The following is a 7,821-nucleotide window of genomic DNA, read 5'->3' as shown; positions in this document are numbered from 1 at the left end:
TTTGCAAAATCTTGAAAAAATTTTACAACGATGTATAGAAACAAACTTGTCCTTAAGCAACGAAAAATGTTATATGATGGTGAATGAAGGAATAGTCTTATGGCATCACATCTCATCTAAAGGCATTGAAGTAGATCAAACCAAAATAAAAATCATTGTTGAATTTCCAATTCCAACAAATCAAAATGATGTAATAAGCTTTCTTGGTTATGCAAAGCTATTATATGCGATTTATTGCAAATTTTAGTAAGATAGCCTTGCCTTTGTTTAAACTTCTTGCAAAGGATGTAACTTTTGATTGGAACGGTAATTGTCAAACTACTTTTGAGAAGCTAAAAGAAAAAATATCTACTGCTCTAGTTTTGAGAGGACGTAATTGGACACTACCTTTTCATATCTCAACTGATGCATCTGACATTGCAGTGGGAGCTTCATTAGGCCAAAAAGAATATGGTTCAACATATGCCATCTATTTCATTAGCAAGAATTTGACCCCTGGAAAATTTAATTACACAGTTATAGAAAAGGAAATGCTCGCAATAATACATGCAGTGAACAAATTTCGTCGCTACATAATTGGATATGAAGTGCTAGTTCACACTGATCACTCCGCCATTCGATATTTAATGAACAAACCTATTACTAATGGCAGGATCACCAGGTGGTTACTCTTATTGTAGGAATTCAATATCACCATACTAGATAGACCCGGAAAAGAAAACTAGGTAGCAGACTACTTTTCTAGACTTCAAAATCCAGGTGAAGCTGTCCAAGTTGAAGATTCATTTCCTGATGAACATTTGTTTGCAATTTCAGTTTCAACGCCATGGTATGCTGATTTAGCTAACTACTTGTCCACAGGAAAAGTGCCACCATCATTCAGCTCAAAGGAAAAGAAAAGGCTGATCAAACAAAGCGCAAGATACTCATGGATTAATGGCGATTTATTTTACACTGGTTATGACATGATTATTAGGAGATGCATTAGAGAGGATGAAATAATTGATGTACTAACCTCTTGCCATGATCAACCTTGTGGTGGCCATTTTGCAGCAAAGAGGACAACGCACAAAATTCTTAGCCTTGGCTATTATTGGCCATCAATTTTTAAAGACACAAAGAAGTATGTAAGAAGTTGTGACAGCTGCCAGCGCATGGGATGACCAACTACCTCTGATGAAATGCCACTCCAGCCGCAAGTGCATCTAGAGCCATTTGAAAAATGGGCTCTTGATTTTATCGGACCCATCAATCCACCATCCAAAGGTAAGAAGTACATTCTTGTATGTACCGACTATGTCACTAAATGGGCTGAAGCAAAGGCACTTGTAAGGGAAACTGAACAAACAGTGGTCAATTTCCTATTTGAAGAAATTTTTGTTAGATATGGAGTGCCTAGAGAGATAGTCACAGACCAAGGGACTCAATTCACATCAAGACTGGTTCAAGAAATAACAGAGAAGTACCAAATCAAGCATAGAAGAAGCATGCCCTATCATCCACAGGCCAACAACCAAGTGGAGTCTACAAACAAAACATTAGAAGGCATCATGACAAAAACAGTGGCCACAAATAGGAAGAATTGGGCGAACAAGCTCAATGAAGCACTTTGGGCATATAGGATTACTTGGAAAAATACAACAGGGTTCTCACCCTACCAGCTAGTGTATGGTAAAGAGGTCATGTTGCCAATAGAATTCCAAATACATACATATAAATTGGTAGCAGACCTAGGGATGGACCTTTCAGAAGCTCAGCAAGAAAGGATCATGCAATTAAACCAGCTTGATGAAATGAGACAAGAGGCTGTGCAAAGGACAACAATGATTCAGCAGCAAAGAAGACAATGGCATGACAAGATGATAAAGCAGAAGGAATTTCAAATTGGTGACTGGGCATTGCTCTTGTGACTCTTTTTGTTCCTCATCAGTGACAAATTCATTAGTTATCAAGAATTTTTCCCATGTTATACCTATCTTTTGTAATTAAGCTTCAATCAGAATTTTTATCAAGCCAAAATGATGTAAACTTGTATTCTTATTCTTCCTTTGCTTCTGCATAGTCTTAGGCATTTTTGTCAGGCTTTGTAAAAGAAAATAGGGTAGAATTATAGTACAATCTCCTCTCAGATGCATCAACAACTTAATATGATAGAGGAATACAACATAGAATCTACCTTCACAAGTTATACATTTTTGAATTATATAAACCATCTCATCCCATGGATGGATTAACCAGCTTTTAGGAATCCCTGATTTCCAATCAACTGCTGATAATCTTGACCTAGATATAAAAGGTGCCCATGTTTTCTCTTTAAATTGTTTGGTTTTAAAGTATTTTTCTCCTTCTGGGCTTATACCAATTTCTTAAGCAATGGTATCCTCCAAGACCCTAAATGACAGGTTTCCTGCAGCTGCTCTTCGATTCCAAATTCAAGGATCGTAAAGCTAAATTCACTACTCACTGGATGGGGCCTTATGAGATCCTTGAAATCTTCGAGAATGGATCAGTCAAAGTAACTTCAATAGACCAAGAAGGACAGACATATCTTGTCAATGGACACAGGCTCCGAATCTACCATAAGCCTATTGACAGAGAAGATTTTATGAGAATTGTTTCACAGGAAAAGGAGGTACAACTACTACAACAGTCAGCTGTAATATCCAAACCTTAATTTGTTTTGATTTCAGAATAAAAAACAATAAAAAAACATAAAAAACATAGAAATAAAAAAAAAAAACAAAAAATATATATATAATAAAAAAAAACAAAAAGAAAATAATGTTTAGCTATGAAAACCAGATATGGCATAGACTAAACACGAATTCCTGTGAGAAAACCAAGAAATTGGCTTGCAAGAATTCTTAGTTTTTTTTTTAATTTTGGGTACAAAAATCAAAAAAGAAAAAGTCATTTCAAATTGAATCTTAAGACCACAACATCATGACTTGAGGACAAGTCAAACCATCAGTTGGGGAGAAGGAAGCCTAAACTTATTCATGCTTTCCTATTTTCCTACAAAGTTTATTTATATCCAACAGAGAAAAAAAGGTTTGTCTTCATTTTTAGCAAGTCTTAAGAAAAAGCTTATCAGAACATATCTCAAAAGGGACCTGTATCATTCATTTTTTTCAAGGGACTTGTATCATTCATTTTCAATAGGTACCTATTATCATTCATTTTCAGTAGGTACCTATTATCATTCACCTGTCAATAGGGACCTGTTATTTATTTTTCATAAGGGACCTGTTCTGTCAAAAGGGACCTGTTATCGTTTATTTTTTAGAAGGGACCTGTTATCAATCATTTCTAAGCAAGGGACTTGTAATCATAACTTCTCAACAAGGACCTGTTCAGAAGAAACTTGTTATCATTTTAAGGTAAAGGATCTGCTTAGAGGACATTTGGTAAAGGATCTGTTTTGAGTACATTTTTACAATGGGATCTGTTCAAAGGAAAACTACATCAGCAATAAGAAAGCTTACATTCAAGATGAAGAAGATTAAAGACTGGAACATAAAGATGATTCTGCCTACATATATCAAGCAACAACAACCAGCTCCAACACAAAGAAATATTGAAGGGCTGTAAGAATTGTCATTTTAAGTATTTAATTTCTTTTATTAATTTCAAATTTTTGATGATGAATTGTGATAATTATTGATTTTAGTTTCTAAATACCTAGCCTATCCTATATCATTCATTCTTTCATCCTAAGTCCTACCCCTTTTCCTATACCTTATAACTATAACCATTTCCTATTTCTGAACATACAATTCTATCTTATATATATCCCTATTTTACCTTGTATATATTCCTTAATCCTGTATAAACAATTCTAATCGACCCATAGTCATGGATACCAACAGACCTATCCAAACTAAGACTGATTGCATACTTAAGGATCGAATTTTCAAAGGGATCAAGTCATAAAACAGAGGATTTATCACCCACAGCGCAAGTCATGAAGAATTTACGAAATTTGTATGGTTTTAAACCTACAAATTTCATTTTTTAAGCATGAAATGACTAAGGGTAAGAGATCAAAAGTTTAATGGTCCAATCAGCAAGTCATCATAATTAATACTCTTATAATCTGAAGGCTATATAATCAACCGTAAAACAGGACACCAAAGGTTATCATTAACATTTGAATATGAGCCATTATAGCCATTTACGCTGCCAGGACTCCATAGATATCATAGCCATTTATGTTGTCAAAACTCCATAGCCATCATACCAATTTATGCTACCAGGACTTCCATCAAACCAATTTACACTGCCAGGACTTCCATCATACCAATTTACGCTGCCAGGACTTTGGAAATATCATAAACTCCTGCATGCAAGTCATTTCACCACTGCTAGGAGTTTGAAAACATCATTAAAAACCCCTGAGAAGGATGTGTGGAGAAATTGAGGGTTTTAGTGCATAAGCAGGCTGTGAATGAAGTAAGAAAATGCATTTCCTATAGAAATCGCTGGACTAAGGAAAATTTATTTTGTAAGAAAATAGCGTTTTATGCGTATGTTGACAATAACACTGTCAACATACGAGTAAGAGGACATGGCATCCACTAGAATTAAATTGAGGGAGATTTCGGCTTTATTGGCAGCGTCCTCCAAGAGTTACGCATACAAATCAGGCCCAGGTAGTTGACTTACCATAAACTCTGGTAAAAATTTTTGTTTTACAGCAAGAAGGACTGCAGTAATTTTTTTCTTACAGTATGGTAGAATTCTTTACAAACTGTAAATTCCTTTCAAATACAGGATAACAGGACATAATTTTTCCTTTCCTCTTATGGAAAATCGGGCAGAACCATTACAGTTTGACCCTTCCAGATATCATAAAGACTGTGTAGAGATACTTAGGGCAAAACATTGGCTGTCATTTTTAGAAAAACACAGTGGGCATAACAAGCAAACAGCAAAAGAATTTGCTTCTTCATTTAATGGGGAGAGGGCAGCTGTAGGCAACCTGTCATTTAGGGTCTCAGAGGATACCATTGCTCAAGCAATTGGTATAAGCCCATAAGGAGAAAAATACTTTAAAACCAAACAATTTAAAGAGAAAACATGGGCACCTTTTATATCCAGGTCAAGATTATCAGCAGTTGATTGGAAATCAGGGATTTCTAGAAGCTGGTTAATCCATCCATGGGATGAGATGGTTTATATAATTCAAAAATTTATAACTTGTGAAGGTAGATTCTGTGTTGTATTCCTCTATCATATTAAGTTGTTGATGCATTTGAGAGGAGATTGTACTATAAGTCTGCCCTATTTTCTTTTACAAAGCCTGACAAAAATGTCTAAGACTATGCAGAAGCAAAGGAAGAATAAGCATACAAGTTTACATCATTTTGGCTTGATAAAAATTCTGATTGAAGCTGAATTACAAAAGATAGGTATAACATGGGAAAAATTCTTGATAACTAATGAATTTGTCACTGATGAGGAACAGAAAGAGTCACAAGAGGGACAACAAAATTTACAGGAGCAGCAACATGCAGAACCAGTGATTGATGTAGATGGCATAGAGGAAATATTTTCAAATTTAGACAAAGCAATTCTATTCCATCCACCAGCAGTGTCAGGACAAGAAGAATGGTGAGGGAAGATGTTGAAAGAGCCAACCAAGACAATATTTTTACTGCTTACACAAGTAAATCCAGGAAAAGAAAGTTTGGCCAGCAAAGGAAAGTTTCAGAAGAAGATGATGTCCTACAACAAGCACAATACGACTATTTATAGGGACTGGAAGATAAAGACAAGGAAAAAGAGCAACATGAACAACGGGTTTCAGGTAAAAAGAGAAGAAGATTGGAGAAAAAGGTTGAAAAGTTGCAACAAGAGCTTAAGGAATCATAAGTGTTAGAAAGAGTAATAAAAGCAGAAAATGAGACACTTAAAATACAAAGCAAAAAGCTCCAAGTAGAGAATGAAAAATTGAAGAAGAAAAATAAGAAACTCTCAACCTATAAATTACAAATTTGTAGGAAGGCCTACAAACTTTACAAACAAAAGAAATAAATTAAGACCAAGTATCAAATCCTGAAAACAGAATATGAAGCACAAATGAAGATAAATGATCTACTTGAAGCAACAGAGGCAGAGGCAGTAGCAGAAGACAACACTTGTAGGTTAGGACTTGATTGCATGAGGACATGAAAATTCTTTGGTTCAGGAGGATGTTGGTATCTAAATTTGACTATCCATTCCATTCCAAATTCAACTTTTGACAATCATTCTTGGCCATTTAACCTTTATTATTCAACAATAATCCTTAGAAACTAAGTCATATGTTGTCATTTTCGTTATTTTGAGCTTGGGATTAATATTTGAAATTTTTATATTTGTTAGTGCCTAGATTTACCTCAGGCTGAAAAGGTAGGATCCAAGGCCAACATCAAACCACGCTCAGCCTCGTAGCTAGCCCTATGAGGACAGGAGACGGCTCTCTCCGAGTCAATCTCAGCAAAAGATGATCTATGGGGCTTGAGATGACTGAAATAAAAACCAATTTTAGGCTAGGTATGAAGTGCAAGGATTTGATTTGATTTTTTTGGGAGTTTTGTTGGAAAAAGGGAAAGGCAAATTTGGGTCTGGGGATGAGGCCAAAATTTTGCAGAGTTTCGGTTGGGGCAAGGTAGGCAGTAGTTTTGATGCTTTAGATTAAATGAATGGATAGAAAAGACCGTTGAGGAGCTGAAGAGGGCAATAGGCTACAAGAATCCTCTCCAAATAGATGAAAACATGTAAAACTAAACAAAGTTTAAGGCAGAGCACAACAAACTCATGAATTCTACCTTTGTCACTCAATTTGTTTAATTTCAGAAGCAAAGAGAAGGGAAATGGAATACATAAAACATCAATGAACTTACAATTACATGAAGAAAAACACCATCAAAACACAGAGCCACAAGAATCCCAACAAGTGTTGCAAAACCCTGGTCTTTCCTTTGCCAAAAATGCTGAAAATGAATGTACAATGAAGTGCCAAGCAATCCCAAGTGTCCAACCATGCTAATGACTGAAAGATCACAAGATATAGGCAATCCTAACTCCTTCCCATGCCTCTAGGGGTCGAGCTCATCATTCTAGGAGCTATTTCAACCATATCAAAACAAGGAACTGAAAAATAGGCAATGAAACAACTTGCCTCTATATGTTAGGAAACTGATTCATTCAGTTGTTTTTCACTTTTTAGTGAATGAATCTACTAAAACAAGTAAATATGTGCCAAAATTACATCATGTTCATGAAATTACATCAAGGTAGATCAAGAGTTACATCAAAAAGTGAAACTAGTCAAAACTGGCCAAAATTCTGAGCTGAAGAGTGAAAAATAGGCCAAAATTCTCTATGCGCCGTGCCCAAAATCTCTATGCGTAACACAACTTTGGAGCTGATTTTGAGGCCCTTCCCGAAGTCCAAATTGAGCTCAAGATAGCTCGTTGGAAAGCCCTGCCTGTCTACTTTCCAACCCAAGTGGAATTTCTGGATTTGGATGTCATTTTCCCCTCCAAAAATCCAATCTCCCAACACTACTTCCTGTGGGTGCAAAAGGTGGCAGAAAGGTCATTTTTGTGTGTTTTTGACCCTTTAGGCAACCCAGAACTTGATGAAATCCTTAGGTAATTCATGAGCATGCATAAATTTTCATAAAAAATCCAGAAATGCAAAGTTTTCCTCCAGAGGATCTCCCAATTATAAGCGCGCGCCAAGTGGCGCTACACGTTGGGCAGGAAAATCTGTTTTGAAGCCAAAAAATTCAAAATTGACAAAATTTTCTCCAAATTTGTTGAGATTTGGACT

This window comes from Pinus tabuliformis, chromosome 4_1 (assembly GCF_031772625.1).
Source record: "Pinus tabuliformis cultivar Carrire ecotype Pingquan chromosome 4_1, CPIR1, whole genome shotgun sequence".
NCBI classification, from domain to species: domain Eukaryota; kingdom Viridiplantae; phylum Streptophyta; class Pinopsida; order Pinales; family Pinaceae; genus Pinus; species Pinus tabuliformis.
The sequence above is the reverse complement of the archived record's forward strand: the minus strand, read 5'-3'. Positions refer to the sequence as shown.